This window comes from Rhinopithecus roxellana, chromosome 19 (genome assembly GCF_007565055.1).
Source record: "Rhinopithecus roxellana isolate Shanxi Qingling chromosome 19, ASM756505v1, whole genome shotgun sequence".
NCBI classification, from domain to species: Eukaryota; Metazoa; Chordata; class Mammalia; order Primates; family Cercopithecidae; genus Rhinopithecus; species Rhinopithecus roxellana.
This window is the reverse complement of record NC_044567.1, coordinates 37,187,452-37,206,912: the sequence shown is the minus strand read 5'-3', so window position 1 is coordinate 37,206,912 and position 19,461 is coordinate 37,187,452. Positions and strand designations below refer to the sequence as shown.

Here is a 19,461-nt window from a genome sequence, read left to right as displayed (position 1 = left end):
AAGGATGGGGCAGCAGAATAGCGGACAAAGTTTAGATCCTGTCCAAGGTAGGAGCATTAGGAGAAGACCTCAGAAAGTAGGACACCAAAAAGATAGGCTTAGTGTAGGAGGGAACTATGAATCAACCTGTCTGCCTCCCGTGTCTCCTGCCCGCTCAATCCCTGCAGCCCCTGGAACAGCAGCAGGATTGTCCATCCTGAGGGAAAACATGTCTCCTGAGAGTGGGTATACATTAACATATAACCATGGACAGCCCTTTCACTGGTGGCTTCACACACAAGCTGTATAATCTAAAAAGTCTCAAACTGCAAATTTAAAGTACCATGAGGTTTTTAATGCCTTCCAGGTGCCTGGCAAAAGCAAAATGGAAGACAGCTTCAAGGAATGTAAGTTCTTAATCAAAAATTACAAACATGTATAATGGGCAAGAGCCAGCAGAAACAACGGACAGAGGAAACAACCTACAGAGACTTAAGATATTAGAGTCACCAAACATCACATAAAGTGTGTCTTACACATAAAGAAACAAGGGGATTAAAGAGCATGAGTATGAAAATAATCAAGAAGATTGGGAAAAAGTACCAAATAGAAATCTAGATTTGAAAAATACCGTAATTGAAATGGAAAGTTTAATGGATTAGAGTCACAGCCAACTAGATACTACCAAAAAGAGAATAATGGATATGAAGAAATAAATACATTTTTAGACTTGTAAAGACTTAAGACTTTCTTACCTGGAGACTTGCTCTACAAGAAAAATTAAAGGATGTCTTTTAGGCAGTAAGAAGGATACCATATTGAAATCTAGATCTGCACAAAGGAATGAAGAGCACTGGAAATAGTAACAACATGGACAAATATGTGATTTGTTATTATTACTTAAGCCTCTTTAAAATATAATTGTTTAAACAAAAATAGTACAGTAATATGGAATTTACGACATATGTAAAATAAAATGGATGAGTGATAGCTTAAAGACTAGGAGGGAAGAAATATACTGATGTAAGTTTCTTATACTAAAGTGATATATTACCACTTGAAGGTAGACTGTGATCAGTTGAAGACATGTAGTATAAACCCTAAAGCAACCACTAAAATAACAAACCAAAGAATTGTAACTGGTGAGGAAAAAACAAACAATCTCATTAAAAAATGGGCTAAGGACATGAATAGACAATTCTCAAAAGAAGATATACTAATGGCCAACGAACATATGAAAAAATGCTCGACCCTACTAATTATCAGGGAAATGCAAATCAAAACCACAACATGATACCACCTTAATCCTGCAAGAATGACCATAAGAAAAAAACCAAAAAATTAAAATAGATGTTGTTGTGGATGTGGTGAAAAGGGAACACTTTTACACTGTTGGGAGGAATGTAAACTAATACAACCACTATGGAAAACAGTGTGGAGATTCCTTAAAGAACTATAAGTAGATCTACCACTTGATCCAGCAATCCCACTTCTGTTTATCTATCCAGAGGAAAGGAAATCATTACACAAAAAAGATACTTGCACATGCATGTTTATAGCAGCACAATTCACAATTGCAAAAATAAGGAATCAGCCCAAATGCTCATCAATCAACGAGTGAATAAAGAAAATGTGATATATATACATATATGTGTGTGTGTGTGTGTGTGCACGTATATATATATGAAATACTACTTAGCCACAAAAAGGAATGAAATAATGGCATTTGCAGCAACCTGGATGGAATTGGAGACCATTATTCCAAGTGAAGTAACTCGGGAATGGAAAACCAAACATTGTATGTTCTTACTCATAAGTGAGAGCTAAGCTATGCGGATGCAAAGGCATAAGAATGATACAATGGACTTTGGGGACCTGGGGGAAGGGTGAGAGGGGGTCAAGGGATAAAAGAATACACATTAGGTACAGTGTACACTGCTCTGGTGATCGATGCACAAAAATCTCAGATGTTGCCACTAAAAAACTTATTCATGTACCAAACACCGCCTGTTCCCCACAAAAACCTATTGAAATAAAAATAAAGAAGGGTAAAGAGGAACCAGAAAAAGAAATTGAAAAGCAACCAGTAAAGGAGAGTATGATGTTCACAAAGCCAAAGAAAAACATTATTTCACGAAAATGGTGGCCAACGTTATCAAATGCTGCTGAAAGTTGACATGAGACCTGATAATCAGCCATTGGATTTAGTAAAGTGGCTAGCCCTGATGACCTCACAAGAGTCTTTTGGGTGAAGTGATCAGGAGAAAGCTTGACTGAAAGGGATTTCTGAGAGAACAAAGTAGAGGGGTTGAATGCAGTAAGCACAGACAACAATTTCAAGAAGCTTCACTCAAAAAAGAAATGGAGAAAAGGTAAGTAGTTATAGAGGAAGTAGAGTCAAGATCGCTGTGTTTAATGTTTTATAAGATGAGAAAAACTAATAGTATGTTTGCGTGCCAATGGAAATTATCCACAGAGAGGGCAAAATTGATAATGTAGGAAATATGGGGAAGTATTTCTGGAATAATGTCCTTGGGTTGGAAGTTAGAAAAATAAATATTGGGAGCTGGGGTGTAACCGGAGGGGCGGGACCTTCTCCAAGGTAGAGTTGAGGTTCTGAGCGAGTCTTGTGTTTTAGCTTTAGTGTCTTTTCCTCGTCCCTGCTCGGGGAGTGTAAGGCAGATCGGCCGGCTTTGCTCCAGGCCTCAGGAATATAAGTTTAGGGGCGCGAACCTGGGTGGGACGGGGCAGTTTTTCCAGCAGGCCGTAAGAGAAAATTTTTGGTTCGAGGAAGACAACCACCCTTTTTAAGGAGAAAACTGCACCGTGCCCTGCCTCATTTCTACGCGGTGCCCAGTAGGGGTGTATGTGGACCAGTCAATGACCGCCCAAGATCTCTTAGTAGACAACTCAAATATGGTTAGGTGACGTTGTGGGTGTCTTTGACCCTGGACTTAAGCAAAAAGCGTGGTCGTGGGCGTAGCTACGAGGTGATTGGTGGGTTCCAGGGCCTGCGTGCCCCTCGACGTGAGCAGTGATTGGCGGTGCCGGATAACAGATCCTCCTCCTGGCCACTCAGTGGCAGGGGACTTGCTACTTCCGGGTCAGGGGCGTCTGGCGTGGAGAGTTTGGGGATCTACAGCAACCAAAGGCTTTTCCCTGACTTCATGTGACTGCGGCCGGCGAGCGAGTGAGTCGTGCGTGAGGAATAAGAGGCAAGGCTTTTCCGAGATTGTCTCAGCGATGGCGCTTCGGTCGCGGTTCTGGGGGTTCTCCGTTTGCAGGAACCCTGGGTGCAGGTTCGCGGCCCTCTCAACCAGCTCCAAGCCGGCGGCGAAACCTGAAGTGCACCCTGTGGAAAATGAAGCTGTCGCCCCAGAGTTCACCAATCGAAACCCCCGGAACCTGGAGCTTCTATCTGTAGCTAGGAAAGAGCGGGGCTGGCGGACGGTGTGGCCCTCCCGTGAGTTCTGGCACAGGTTGCGAGTTATAAAGACTCAGCATCATGTAGAAGCACTTGGGGAGCATCAAAATGGCAAGGTTGTGGTTTCAGCATCCACCCGTGAATGGGCTATTAAAAAGCACCTTTATAGTACCAGAAATGTGGTGGCTTGTGAGAGTATAGGACGAGTACTGGCACAGAGATGCTTAGAGGCGGGAATCAACTTCATGGTCTACCAACCAACCCCATGGGAGGCAGCCTCAGACTCGATGAAACAACTACGAAGTGCCATGACAGAAGGTGGTGTGGTTCCACGGGAACCTCGGAGAATCTATGAATAAATGAATAAATGGAAGCATTAATTGTTTTGAACATGTAAATATAAAACTGTCAGCCACTACAGCCATCAAAAGAGACCATCTGGAAGAACAGCCAGCTTGGAAGTTTTACAGCAGTAATGTTGCAGTGGAATATTATTTTAGTTAAGGTCATCCTCCTCCCCTTTCTGTTTTTTTCAATCAAGAACTGCATTCTGCCCCCGTCTTGGGCTTCAGAAGCATCTAAGAAAAGCAGTCGTCAATAATAATTAACTTTCAAAGGGCAAGTCAGAAGTTGTTTATAAATTACAAAATAAAGGCATGTTATGAACTCTTAAAAAAAAAGAAAAATAAATATTGACTTTAGATGATAAATCATTCCATTCATCCATAGTAAGTGGCATATGAATATATGAGCACAAATGCAAGTGGATGGATAGATGTGTTCTTGCCAACTCTTAAGGTTACTTTCATGAAATAAGGCAGCATGGTACTTTTTCTCCACTTAAAAATTTACAACAGTTAATAATGTCATATAGAATTATGTGGAATTCTTGAAATATTCAGTGATTAAAAGAATATTTACTGAAACATATGTTTTGCCACATATTTTTCTACACACTGGAGGTAAACCAGAGACAAGTTTCATACTTTTGTAAAGTGAGGACAAACAGATATATATCACAGGGCATACAGCAAAGCCAGCTTTCATAGGGAAGTGAGGAGTCAAGTTCAGAGACAGCAGGCCCCTGGTCCACCATTCTCTCAATATCTACAGAACTGGGGTTGTAGGGGGGATGGTTGGAGGTCCTCTAGTGACTAATTTGAACTTGCCATTCCAGATTTATCTCTCATTCAGTCTTTGACTACATACTTAGCTTCCGTGACTGCAAATCTAACCACCCCAGTACAAAAGTACACTGACATTCCCATGTGTACTGGTCTGTTTGTTTGTTTGTTTATTTTATACTAACTCCTTAGCCTCAAAGCCCTATTCCCCTTCTCATAGCTTACCATTATTTTAAGACCCTACACAAATAACACCTCTTCAGAACCTTTCTTCAAATAAATGTATAATCTTAAGGTTTACAATTAAAAAAAAAAAAAGACTTGTAGCTGTTTAACAAGAGAGATAAAATGAGGTAAAATGGAATGATAAAAGTATTTGATTAATTCAAAGGAAAATGGAAAAAGGAAATAAAAAATGGATGAGATAAATAGAAAACATATGCAAGATGAGTGGCTCAACCTAATCATATCAGTAATCACGTTAAATGTAAACAGTCTAAATACCCCAACTAAAAGGCAGAGAGTGTCATTAAAAAACTAAGACCCAACTATATTCTGCGTATAAGAAATGCACTATAAATATAAAGACAAATACGTTAAAAGTATAAAGATGGAAAAAGATATATCATGCTAACACTAGTCAAAAGAAATTTAGAGTGGCTATATTAATATCAAAATAGATTTCAGAGCAAAGAATTATTTCTAGGAATTAAAGGTTGTTTCATACTGACAATGTGGTCAGTGAAGAAGATATAACAATCCTAAATGTTTTTGTTCCTAATAAAGCTTCAAAATGAATAAAATAAAAACTAATAAAACATCAGCCAGGGGCAGTGGCTCAAGCCTGTAATCCCAGCACTTTGGGAGGCCGAGACGGGCAGATCACGAGGTCAGGAAATCGAGGCCATCCTGGCTAACACGGTGAAACCCCCGTCTCTACTTAAAAAAAATACAAAAAACTAGCCGGGCGACATGGCGGGCGCCTGTAGTCCCAGCTACTCGGGAGGCTGAGGCAGGAGAATGGCGTAAACCCGGGAGGCGGAGCTTGCAGTGAGCTGAGATCCGGCCACTGCACTCCAGCCTGGGCGACAGAGCGAGACTCCGTCTCAAAAACAAACAAACAAACAAACAAACAAAAATCAAAGAGAAATAGATAAATGCACAACTCTTAGATATTTTAGTAGCCCTCTCTCAATAATTAATAGAACAAATGGGCAGAAAATCAATAAGAATACAGTAGATTTGGCCAGGTGCAGTGGCTCATGCCTGTAATCCCAGCACTTTGGGAGGCCAAGGTGGGCAGATTACCTGAGGTCAGGAGTTTGAGATCAGCCTGGCCAACATGGCAAAACCCCGTCTCTACTAAAAATACAAAAATTAGCCAGGCATGTGGCAAGTGCCTGTAATCCCAACTACTTGGGAAGCTGAGGCAGGGAGAATTACTCAAACCCAGGAGGCAGAAGTTGCAGTGAGCCGAGATTGCGCCACTGCACTCTAAGCTGGGCTACAGAGTGAGACTCCATCTCAAAACAAAACCAAACAAAACAAAGAATATGTTAGATTTGAACAACACCATGAACTAACTTGACTTGATTGATATTTGTAGAACACTTCACTCTATGATAGCAGAATACAGAATTTTCCCAAGTGCACATGGAACACTTACTAAGCTAGACCACATTGTGACCTATTTTTAAAAGTCTCAATAAATTCAAAAGTATTCATCATAAGCAGTATGTGCTCTGTGAAACATACTGCATATGACAAATTAGAATTAAATTGGAAATCAGTAACAGAAAGATCCTTGAAAATCCCCGAATATCTGACATCTAATACACTTCTAAATAACCCATAGGTCAAAGGAGAAATCTAAAGGGAAATTAGAAAGCAATTCAAAGTGAATGAAAATAGAAAACAATATAGAATATATGGGCTGTCACTAAAACAGTACCTAGGGGAAAATTTATGTCATGAAATATTATATTAGAAAAGAAGAGAGCTCAAATCAGTGACTTCGGTTTTCAATTTAAGATGGAAAAATAAAAGCAAATTAAATCCAAAGTAAGCAGAAAAAAGGAATAATAAAGATCAAAGTGGGAATCAATGAAAGAAAATAGGTTAAAGGAAAATCAATGAATCCCAAAGCTTGTTCTTTGGGAAAATCAATAGCATTGATACATTTTCAGCCAGATTGATTAGAGAAAAAACAGAGAGAAAATTACCAGTAGAAGGTATGAGAGAGGTGACATCACTAAAGATTCTACAGTTATAAAGGGGTGGTAAAATAACATTAGGAATACTTTTATGCCAATTAAATTCAGCACCATGGATAAAATTGACAAATTCCTTGAAAGACACAAATTACCAAAGTTCACCAAAGAAGAAATAGATAACCTGAATAGCCCTGTATCTATTAAAGAATTTGTTTTTTACACTTGATCTTAGGTAAAATTTGTTTTTTCACTTGATCTTAGGTAAAAGTCCTAGAAGTGATGAAAATTGTTGTTTTAAAACCTCCCTATAGGCTAGGCACAGTGGCTTATGCCTGTAATCCCAGCACCTTGGGAGGCTGATGTGAGCAGATCACTTGAGGTCAGGAGTTCAAGACCAGCTTGGCCAACATGGTGAAAACCCATCTCTACTAAAAATACAAAAATTATCTGCGTGTGGTGGCAGGTGCCTGTAATCTCAGCTACTTGGGAGGCTGAGGCAGGAAAATTGCTTGAACCTGGGATGGGGAGGTTGCAGTGAGCTGAGATCATACCTCTGCACTCCAACCTGGGTGACAGAGCGAGACTCTCCCTCAAAATAATAATAATACTAATAAAAAAGAGTCAGGATCCATGGCTCACACCTGTAATCCCAGCACTTTGGGAGGCCAAGGCGGGCGGATCACGAGGTCAGGACGAGGAGATTGAGACCATCCTGCCTAACACAGTGAAACCCCGTCTCTACCAAAAATACAAAAAATTAGCCAGGAGTGGTGGCATGTGCCTATAATACCAGCTACTTGGGAGGCTGAGGCAGGAAAATCGCTTGAACCTGGGAGGCAGAGACTGCAGTGAGCTGACATTGTGCCACTGCACTCCAGCCTGGGTGATAGACCGAGACTGTCTCAAAAAAGTAAAAAATAAAAAAAATTTTTAAAAAACCTCCCTATAAAGAAATTCAGGCCCAGATGGTGACAGTAGTGAATTTTACCGAACATTTAAGGAAGAAGTAATAACAATACTTCACAAACTCTTCCAAAAAACTGAAGAGGAGGAAATACTTCCCAACTCATTCTATGAAGTCAGCATTACCCTGATGCCAAAATTATCCTTGTACCCTTGCCAGACGAGGATATTAGAAGAAAAGAAAACTATAGACCAATATTCCTCATGAACATAAGGCAAGAATTCTATGCAAAAGTTTAGCAAATGGAATCCTAAATATAATAGAAATGTAACACATCATAATCAAGTGGTATTTATCCTAGGAATGCAGGGTTGATTTAAGAATAAAAAATAAATCAATGTAATTTACCACATAAACAAACTAAAAAATTATGTGATCACCGTAATCAATACAGAAAAAGCATTTGGCAAAATCCAACATCCATTTTTGATAAAAGCTGAGGAAAACTAGGAATAGAGGGAACTCCCTCAAGCTGATGAAGGGCAATTCCAAAAATCCTTCAGCTAGCATCACACCTGATTGTGGAAGACTGAATACTTTCCCCTTCACATCAGGAACACACTGGGGATGCCTGCCCTCACCACCTCTATCCAGCACTGTATTGGAGGCTCTAGACAGTGCAATCAGCCAAGAAACAGAAATAAAGGACATTCAGGTGGGAAAGAAAGACATCAATGGTCATTACTCATGGATGACATCATTGTCTATGTAGGATACTCAGTAGAATCTACAAGAAGTTAATAAGTGGGTTTATCAAGGTTTCAGGATATATTAATGTACAGAAATCATTTAATGACAGTTTTGTAACTCAAAATTAAAATGTAATGTGTATGTTATTGGTTGGATTTAGCCATCCCAAAATGTATACATATTGCAAAATATATTGTATACTATGAATAGATAAAATTTGTATTTGTGAAGTAAAAAAATAAAATAAAGAAATTAAAATGAAAAATTAACAACATTTACAATAGCCTGAAAAATGTAAAGTACTTAGGAACAAATCTGACAAAAATGTAAAAGGCCAGTACACTGAAAACTACAAAATATTGCTATGATAAATTAAAGAAGCCATAAATAAATGAGGAGATATATCTTGTTCTTGAGTGAGAAGACTCAATATTGGTAAGATGTTACACTCTTAAAACACAAATTCAATATAGATTCACTACAATCCCAATCAAAATCCCAGCAGGCTATTTATTTGTGTCTAAATCCATTTCATCAAAGACCTGGAACCCACAACAATCTGCCAATCCATTTGGGAAATAAGAGTTATCCCTGGTATGTCTGAAAAGCACCATCAGTTTCCCAGGTCACCAGAAACAAAAGTCTTAACTGGCTCTGAGTAATGGACATCAGATTACCCTGGTTTCAGTATAACATACAGTCAAGTTCAGCTGAAAATGAAGCTGTCCACAACCACTGCTTTATGTTGGCTTTGGGGCCTGGCAACAACCATTTTACTTTCTGTCTGTATGAATTTGATTATTCTAGGTATCCATGTAATTGGAATATTATAGTATTTGTCTTTTTGTGACTGGTTTATTTCACTGAACACAATATCCTGAAGATTCATCTATGTTGCTGCATGTATCAACTTTCCTTCCTTTTAAAAACTGAATAATATCCCATTGTATGGATATACCACATTTTGCTTATCCATTCATCTGTCAATGAACACTTAACATGGCTTCCACCTTTTGGTTATTCTGAATAATACTGCTATGAACAGGTCTCTTTATGTGTTTCGTTCTATTGTTTTGAGTATATACCCAAAAGTGGCATTGCTGCATCCTATGTTAATTCTGTGTATAGTTTTCTGAGGAGCCATCAAACTTTTCCACAGTGGCTGTACCATTTTACATTCCCACCAACAATGCCTGGGAGTTTCAATTTCTCCACATCCTTGCCAATGCTTATTATTTTCTGTTATGTTTTATTCTTGGATAATAGTTATTCTAACATGTGTGAAGTGGTATAACACCATGGTTTAGATTTGCATTGCCTGATGACTAATGATTTCAAGTGTCTTTCCACGTGCTTTTTGTATATCTTCTTTGGAGAAATGTCTTCTCAAGTCCTTTGCCCATATTTAAATCAAGTTGTTTAAGTTATTATAAGGATCAAATAAAATAGTGTACTTAGTACCCTGACTGGATCATAATAAACACTCCACAAAATGTTAAAATATCAAGTTTTTTTGTTGTTGTCATTGAGTTGAATGATTTCTTTAACTGAAGTTTATCTGTACAGATAAGCCACAAATCCCAAGAAAACAGACTGATGAATTATCACAAAGTGAACATATTTGGGACACCAGCTCTTAGATCAAGAAATAAAAAAATTACCAGAGCTCCCATGCAAACACTAAGATAATCACTATGCTGACTTGTAACACTATAGGTTCATTTTGCTGGTTTTGGAGCTTCATGGAAATGAAATAGTGCAGCACACGTTCATTTGTATCAGGCTTCTTTCACTCAGCATTATGTTGGTGAAATTCACCAACTGTGTGTGGCAGTTACTAATCTATTTTCATTACCATAAAAACTCTATTGTATATTATATATTTGTCCATTCTTCTGTGATTAACACTGGGCTGTTATGAAGAGTGCCTCTATCAGGATGCATTTCTTTTGGGTTTTCACATTGGAGTGGGAATTCAGGATCATAGGGGTGCTCACCTTTAGCAGTATTCCCAAAGAATTTTCCCAAGTAGCTGTGCTATTTCACATTTCCACCAGCACTGTATAAATGTTTCAGATACTTCATATTCTCACCAACACTTGGTATTAACAGTCTTCTTAATTTTAGCCATGCTGGTCGGTGTGTATTGGCTTCTCATTGTGGATAACATTTGTCAGATGGTTTATAAGGTTGGGCATTTTTATATGCTTTCTAGCCATTTGGATGATCATTTGTCTTTCCTTACTTCCTTTTCCTTTTTTCTTTTCTTTCTTTCTTTTTTTTTTTTTTTTTTTTTTTTTTGAGATGGAGTCTTGCTCTGCCACCCAGGCTGGAGTGCAGTGGCCGGATCTCAGCTCACTACAAGCTCCGCCTCCCGGGTTTACGCCATTCTCCTGCCTCAGCCTCCTGAGTAGCTGGGACTACAGGTGCCCACCTCGTCGCCCGGCTAGTTTTTTGTATTTTTAAGTAGAGACAGGGTTTCACCGTATTAGCCAGGATGGTCTCGATCTCCTGACCTCGTGATCCGCCCGTCTCAGCCTCCCAAAGTGCTGGGATTACAGGCTTGAGCCACCGTGCCCAGCCCTTTCTTTTTTTAAAAAATGAAGTTCCTATTCCTTTCTCTTGTTCATTTGTGTGTTGGATTCTTTCTTTTATTTGTAGAAATTCTCCTTACACTCTGGACGTGAGTCCTTTGCTGTTATATTTGTGACAAATATATTTCCCATTTGTGACTTATCTTTTCCCTCTCTTATTGAATTTCTTAGTTTTACTATCATCCAATGTATTGATCTTCTCATTTTGGGGTAGTTTTTTTTTCTATTGAAGAAATCTTTACCTGCCTTCTGAGGAGCTTTTAAAATCTACATATGCTTACTAAACTCCTGTAGCTGGAGTCAGGCCAAATGTTGGTCTTGCTAAAGACCAACCTGAAAAATGATATATATTTTATGCTAGAAAAAGAACTAGGCACTTTCATGATGTTATTGTCTATTTTGTGAGAAAATATCATCATCATTTTCCCAGGCCAGGATGTGATATGTGTGCAGAAAAATGCCATAGCTTCCCAACATCGGGAGCTCTTCCTGCATTGGGGAGGTGGGCCTGACGCCACAATGGGGTCGGGTGGGTGCTAATTCCCAACTCCACAGGTGCAGGACTTGGAAAACGGAGGAGAGCCAGGTCAGAGCTGTGGTCCTGCAATGGACTGAGGATATAGAAGAGTCTGTTTGTATTGCCATGGGGGTCCAGGGACTGCAAGAGGTGGGAGAGGAGCAGATAGAAGACAGATCCTGTGTGAGGAACAGCAGAGCATGAGGGGTGAGGCCCCAAGGAAAGGGCAAGAAGGGAGGGACATTTTGCTTAGCAGCTCAGTATTACAGGCATCTAGAGGTGAGGGCAGAACCACTGACTCAAAATGTACTGTCTCTGGCATTTGTTATTTTGGTGCAAAGACTGGAAGAAAGTTCTGAACTGTACAGATCCCACCCAGGAATGGCAGACACGGCAAAGCTTGTGGATGGGCAGTCAGGGCTGTCCTGTGGGCAAGGGCTCCAGGGCATGTGAGCCACGCTGGAGCTGTGGATAGGGCCAGGCCTCCCAGGAGGGGCCCACACCAGCCTTTCTCTCTCACTCTTTCTGAATCAAGAATGTTGAACACACAATGAAAAGCCCAACTTACAAAAAGAAAGTATTTGCCTGATTGAAGGGGTGGCCTGACCCTCCACACCTGTGGGTATTTCTCATCAGGTGGTAGAAGAGACTGAGAAAAGAAATAAGACAGAGGCAAAGTATAGAAAAAGAAAATTGGGCTCAGGGGACCGGCACTCAGCATACGGTGGACCCGCACTGGCACTGGTCTCTGAGTTCCCTCAGTAATTATTGATCACTATCTCTACCATCTCGGAGAGGGGAATACGGCAGGACTATAGGGTAATGGCGGGGAAAGGGTCAGCAGGAAAACATGTAAGCAAAGATCTCTGTGTCATAAATAAGTTTAAGGAAAGGTCCTGTGCCTTGATGTGCACGTAGGCCAGATTTATGTTTGACTTTACACAAACATCTCGGTGCATTAAGGAGCAGTATTGCCACCAGCATGTCTCACCTCCGGCCATAAGGCAGTTTTCTCCTATCTCAGTAAATAGAACGTATGATACCGAGACATGCCATTCCCAGGGACGAGCAGGAGACAGATGCCTTCGTCTTAACTCAACTGCAAAAAGGCCTTCCTGTTTTACTAATCTTCCTCAGCACAGACCCTTTATGGGTGTCAGGCTGGCGGACGGTCAGGTCTTTCCCTTCCCATGAGGCCATATCTCAGGCTATCACATGGGGAGAAACCTTGGACAATATGCCTTGTTCTTGTCCAAGAAACAAGCCAAATGCCTTGGCTTTCGTAGGCAGAGGTCCCTGCAGCCTTCCGCAGTGTATTGTGTCCCTGGGTACTTGAGATTAGAGAATGGTGATGACTTTTAACAAGCATACTGCCTTCAAGCACTTTTTTAACAAAGCACATCCTGCACAGCCCTTAATCCATTAAACCTTGAGTCAATACAGCACATGTCTCTGCAAGCAGAGTTGGGCCTAGGGTTGCAGATTAAAAGCATCTCAAGGCAGAAGAATTTCTCTTAGTACAGAACAAAATGGAGTCTCTTGTGTCTACTTCTTTCTACGGTACACACAGTCACAGTCTGATCTCTCTTTCTCCCACACCTGATGAAGTTAGAACTGGTATTATAAGTAGTTTGCTGATCTATATATTGTGACAGAAAGCAGATCAGTGGTTGCTTGGGATGGAGCATGGCAGGAAAGGCAGGAGAAGGGATCACAAAGGAGCACAAGAAAATCTATGGGGGATGGACATGCTCGCTGTCTTGATAATGGTGATGGTTTCACGGGTGCACAAGTCCTTCTGTTATATGTCAATCACCCCTCGTTGAAGCTGTTATGCATCCTCCCAACACATGCGCACGCACGCACACACACACACACAGTTGTAATGAAGTGGTTCAAGATACCCTTGAGTTGCACAAGTACATGCTCTCCAAGCCGCCCATTTGGCTCTTCCAAGCATCCCAGTCACGAGGGAGAAAGACCAACATTTGGCCTGACTCCAGCTGCAGCATGGCTGCTGACACTACTTCAGGTTCAAAGTTCCGGGACTCCATGAAGCCCCAACTTGAGGAGAGAGGCTGCCAGAGGTACAGAGAAGGAAAGACTACTAACCCCACATCTGTCTCACCCCCTGACTACTACACACAGGCAATCACTGGAGCTTCTGACTTGAACTTCAAAATCTGTGGACCCAAGACAGGAGACATCCCTCCAAACCCCTCTCCCCACATTCATGGGAAAAGTGGCAATTGAGAGTGGAGGAGAGGATTAAAATACTAAGGGAATTAAACACATCTGAGGGTCCTCAGTTCATTGCTGAGAACGGCTGTTGGAATGATAACCACGCACCTTAGAGAACAAGAATTGTGGGTAATTTTCCTTTCTCCAAACAGTGTGTTTCTTGACTAGTTTCTTACTGCAGGAGGCTTTAAAGCTCTGTAGAATATCTTCAGTAATAAGCAACAAAACGAAAAATAAAAAACAATGGTAACTGTCACAGCTAACAGATTGCTATTAGCAAAGATTTTCAGCAAGGTGTAAAAATCAACAGGCTGCATTTTTACCTAATGATCCCTGCAGTCTATGAAGAGGTGCCTTCAAGGTAGTGAAGACATTGACCTGCCATCATGGGATATTCCTGCCCTGGTCCAGGAGACCTGAGCTGACCCCGTCCACTTCAGCTCCTCTGTGAAGTGATCGACTCTGGTGCTGATCACTTGTTCCCTCTGGTAATCGACAACTGTTGCCAGGCAGCTGACCAAGGATATTGCTGAGGACCAGACAGGGGCAAACAGGCTCCCACCCTGGGACCATTAGCACAGGGCTCTCACCATCTGAGCACCAGCTCCAGAGAAAAAGGAGAAAGAGTTGGTAATGTTACCGGGAGGTGTGAGGTCTTCAGTTCTTGTCTTCTTGGAGGAAAGAATTCAGCCAAGAAGTAAGTAGTGACAGTGAAGCAGCTGCAGAGTTCATTTAAAGAGAGAGTACACTCTGAAAGCCAAGTCAGAGTGGGCTGCTTGGAAAAAGAGACAGCGCTGATCGGCTGGGGAAGCTCCCTTATGAGGGTCTTATATGATTATTCATGAAAGGGGTTGTGAAGGGGTGTTACTAGCAAGCATGTTTTGGGTGGTCTCCTGGGCGCACATGCTCTGTGGTGATACCTGCTAGTACACATATCACATGTCTTATTAATGTCTGAAATCACCACCCAGGGGTATGTTTTTTACCATTATAGTGAGAAAATGTTACCTTTAGGGCAAGCCAATTTGAAGCGTGCATGCTCGTTATTAGGGAAAGTCCCTACTGAAGTTATCTCCTGTCAGGGTCAGATAAGTCCCAGTTTGGACCAGAGAAGCTGAACCTCAAGTCAATTTGTGGACTTGGGTGACTGAGGGTCTGAGGAGTGAATTATTTGCTTCACAGTAAAATCTAAAACATTCATGCAGTACACGAGTCGATGCATCTTCAACACAGGAGTGTCCAGCCTGGCAAACCAGGGGCCACCCTAGGGAAAGATCCAATGACATCACAATCTTTAAACAGGAACGAGAGGAACAAGGCTTGTGGACATCTCTCTGAGGGCATTAGTTTCCAAATATTTGAGCAAGGCCTCCTTTGCAAATCTGGGTGATGGTTATCAAGATAGGGACAAGCAGTATCCAGCAACAGGTGTATTTTATAAAAATTAGTTATGTAAACATGCTTGTAAAACTTAAAACCCCACAGCAATGTATTTGAAAAGTAAACATCTCTCATTATTACACCCACTAGAGATAACTAGAGATGGCTAAACAAAAAGCTTGGTGCGTGTTTTGTGGACACTGACTGCCGGAACCTTCCAAGTGTATTTGGCTTCTGATTTGGATAGGGAGAGTCAAGCACCGAGCTTGACTCAGGAGGGAGAGCACTATCCAAATGAATGTAGCTCCAGTATGAATAGCAAGAGTTTATATAGACAGGGACTCACCTAAAAAGTTATCTGATTTTATTCAATTATTGAACATGATAGTAAAAGTTTGGATAACAAATGATAGCTGTAAAAACACACATGATCATTTCCGCTCCTGCCTCCTTCTTTCTCGACAAGATGGCCACACCGGTGGTATCAGCAAGTGCTCCTCCGGCCACGCTAGCCGCAGCCCCGGTGGCGGCACCAGCATCGGCCTCCGCCTCAGTCCCAGCGCCAACGCCAGCACCGGCTGCGGCTCTGGTTCCCGCTGCGGCTCCAGCGGCATCCTCAGACCCTGCGGCAGCAGCGGCTACAACTGCCGCTCCTGGCCAGACCCCGGCCTCAGCGCAAGCTCCAGCGCAGACCCCAGCGCCCGCTCGCTGTGGTCCTGCTCTCCCAGGGCCCTTCCCCGGCGGCCGCGTGGTCAGGCTGCACCCAGTCATTTTGGCCTCCATTGTGGACAGCTACGAGAGACGCAATGAGGGTGCTGCCCGAGTTATCGGGACCCTGTTGGGAACTGTCGACAAGCACTCAGTGGAGGTTACCAATTGCTTTTCAGTGCCACACAATGAGTCAGAAGATGAAGTGGCTGTTGACATGGAATTTGCTAAGAACATGTATGAACTGCATAAAAAAGTTTATCCAAATGAGCTCATCCTGGGCTGGTACGCTACAGGCCATGACATCACAGAGCACTCTGTGCTAATCCATGAGTACTACAGCCGAGAGGCCCCGAACCCCATCCACCTCACTGTGGACACAAGTCTCCAGAACAGCCGCATGAGCATCAAAGCCTATGTCAGTACTTTAATGGGTGTCCCTGGGAGGACCATGGGAGTGATGTTCACACCTCTGACAGTGAAATACGCATACTACGACACTGAACGCATCTGAGTTGACCTGATCATGAAGACCTGCTTTAGCCCCAACAGAGTGATTGGACTCTCAAGTGACTTGCAGCAAGTAGGAGGGGCATCAGCTCGCATCCAGGATGCCCTGAGCACAGTGTTGCAATATGCAGAGGATGTACTGTCTGGAAAGGTGTCAGCTGACAATACTGTGGGCCGCTTCCTGATGAGCCTGGTTAACCAAGTACCCAAAATAGTTCCCGATGACTTCGAGACCATGCTCAACAGCAACATCAATGACCTGCTGATGGTGACCTACCTGGCCAACCTCACACAGTCACAGATTGCCCTCAGTGAAAAACTTGTAAACCTGTGAATGGACGCCAAGCAGTATGCCTGCTGGTATAGGTCTTAAACCCAGGACTCAGAAGTGAAGGAGAAATGGGTTTTTTGTGGTCTTGAGTCACACTGAGACAGTCAACTGTGTGTGACTCTAATAAACATAGCCTACCTTTTGTAAAAAATAAAACACACACACACACACACACACACACATGCTGAGAACACAAACTGCTTCTAATATTCATAAACCAGTAAGTATCTGAAACAGGTCTCAATCAATTTAGAAGTGTATTTTGCCAAGGTTAGGGACAGTTGGAAGGAAAAAACACAGAATCATAGAAACAATCTGTAGTCTGTGCCTTTCTCCAAAGATGATGTTGAGGCTTCAATATTTAAAGGGGAAGAGAGTGCTGGAGGGGAAAGAGGAAGGGTGAGCTTAGGAGCAAAAGCAAAGTCAGCTTCTCTCTTGACTCAGCTTTCAGCTTAACTTTCTCCTTTTGGCAGAGTGATATGGGGTCCCAAGTTTCTATTTTCCTTTCACACATTTGAAACTAGACTTGATTTTGCTTAGAAGTGTGACATATATTTATACTTATAAACAAAATCAAAGCTAGTTTTCAATTGCCCATTTTCAGAGAATGAGAAAGCCCAAGAGCTCATGACTCCTTCCCATTTCCTTGGGTTATGGATAACAGGACCCTGGCCAAGTTCTGCAGAGCCTAGGGACAGTGGATGAGAGAATGCTGTTTCTAAGCACGATTTGGTTGCTGTCAGATCCCTGCTCCTAAACTTACTAGGAGGTGACTGGTCAACAAAAAGAGTCAAACTCTAAAATATTTGAAGAGATTTATTCTGAGTCAAATATAAGGGACAAATGGCCCATGACACAGCCCACAGGAGACCCTGAGGACATGTGCCCAAGATGGTCAGGGCACAGCCCAGTTTTACACATTTTAAGGAGACATGAAACATCAGTCAATACATGTAAGGTATATATTGTTTCAGTCTGGAACGGCAGGATAACTCAAAGTGGGGACTTCCAGGTTATAGGTAGATTTTAAAATTTTCTGATTGGCAATTGGTTGAAAGAGTTAGTATCAGTAGAAAGGAATGTCTGGGTTAAGATAAGGGGTTGGAGAAACCTAGATATTATCATGCAGATAAAGCCTCCAGGTAGCAGGCTTCAGAGAAAATAGATGTTTTTTGTTTTTGTTTTTTGCTCTTTTTTTTTTTTTTTTTTTTTTTGAGATGGAGTCTTGCTCTTTTCGCCCAGGCTGGAGTGCTATGGCATGATCTCGGCTTACCACAACCTCTGCCTCCCTGGTTCAAGCGATTCTCCTGCCTCAGCCTCCTGAGTAGCTGGGATTACAGGCGTGTGCCATCATGGCTGGCTACTTTTGTATTTTATAGTAGAGACAGCATTTCTTCATGTTGGCCAGGCTAGTCTCGAACTTCCGACCTCAGGTGATCCACCCATCTCGGCCTCCCAAAGTGCTGGGATTACAGGTGTGAGCCACTGTGCCCGGCTGAAAATAGACGTTAAATGTTTCTGATCAGACTCTTAGGTCTGATGTTGATGTCTTAAGGTCTGTGTTGATGTTAATGCTGGAGAAATATAATGAGACATGTCCATCATGGCCTAAAGTAGATTTTCAGGTTCACTCCAGAATCCCTATGCACGAGAGGAGGGGTACATTCAGATGGTTGAGAATTTTATTTTTGGTTTACATTCTTCCCCTTATGGCTAATATTTGCCAGAGTCAACATCAATGGCTACTAATTTTTTTTTCCCATAGCACTGCTTGGGTGGCATGGCTGCCTGCCCTGTGTCCATCCTGTCCTTCAGTGAGACTCCCTATAGTGGAGGGACTTAAAGTGAAAAGACTTACAGACAAGTAAGTGTTCTAGGCTGGATAGGAATGGACTCGGACAGGCATTCATTACCCTTTAAAAGATTTATTTAAAGTAAAGAGCCAAAAGCAAAAAGCCAATGGTGAGTTTACAAAAATTGACTTTTCTTTAACTTCTATGCATTGAGCTACTATAATCTTGGTTTTAATTACAGACTTATGGTGATTAACTATACAAAACATAAGCATTTTTCTAAAAAATAAATTTATATATCTAAATATATATATCTGCAAAACTTATAACTGGGAGTAGTATACCCAGGAGGCTTGGTCATGAGGTAACTTTATCCTCTTAATAATTATTTTCTTTTAATTCCAGGAAGCAGTACATTTTTTATGGTTGGGGTGGATAAAAAGGTGCCACATAATAGCTGAGAAAGCAAAGTTCTTTGTTTTACAAGCTGTTTAGGCACCTGTGTACCCTCCTTGATTTGGAGGGTCTGAGCTAACTGTATCCCTCAAAACCAGCCCTTACAATCTCATGCACTCATCTCTTCTGCAACAGTCTCTGGGCCTAGAGGGAGGGTCTTTGCATAGTTGTAGCAGTAGGACATTTGCAATGAAAAACATATTGGGTCCAGTGGGATGCCAAATGAGGGAGATTTGCATCTCTAGTCTTCACAACGCCATGATTCTTGTTGCGTTTGAAAAGAGACAAGGAGAGATAAATAACGTTAATATTTTGACCATCAGAAGAGTATTTGTGTGCCAAAAGAGAAAAAATACCTTATTTTATTAGGTCGCTAACTGAAAATATGAAAAACATGATAATCTTACACTCATTAGAAGATTATTGTAACTATGAAAATTTTCAGGACTCTCAGAATTATCTTGGCTATATGGGGTCTTCTTTGATTCTGTATGAAATTTAAAGTATATTTTTCTAACTCTGTGAAGAATGTCAGTG

At 41.6% G+C, this 19,461-nt stretch overlaps 2 pseudogenes across 2 annotated transcripts; both read left to right on the top strand.

Annotated features, from left to right (window-relative positions):
* The first annotated feature begins 3,100 nt into the window (after positions 1–3,100).
* LOC104674367 lies at positions 3,101–3,862 on the top strand (annotated as a pseudogene). The gene has a single exon (XR_004055089.1). The product of XR_004055089.1 is annotated as a 39S ribosomal protein L18, mitochondrial pseudogene (transcript).
* Positions 3,863–15,562: 11,700 nt separating this feature from the next.
* LOC115894915 lies at positions 15,563–16,823 on the top strand (annotated as a pseudogene). The gene has a single exon (XR_004055153.1). The product of XR_004055153.1 is annotated as a eukaryotic translation initiation factor 3 subunit F-like (transcript).
* The last annotated feature ends 2,638 nt before the right edge of the window (positions 16,824–19,461 follow it).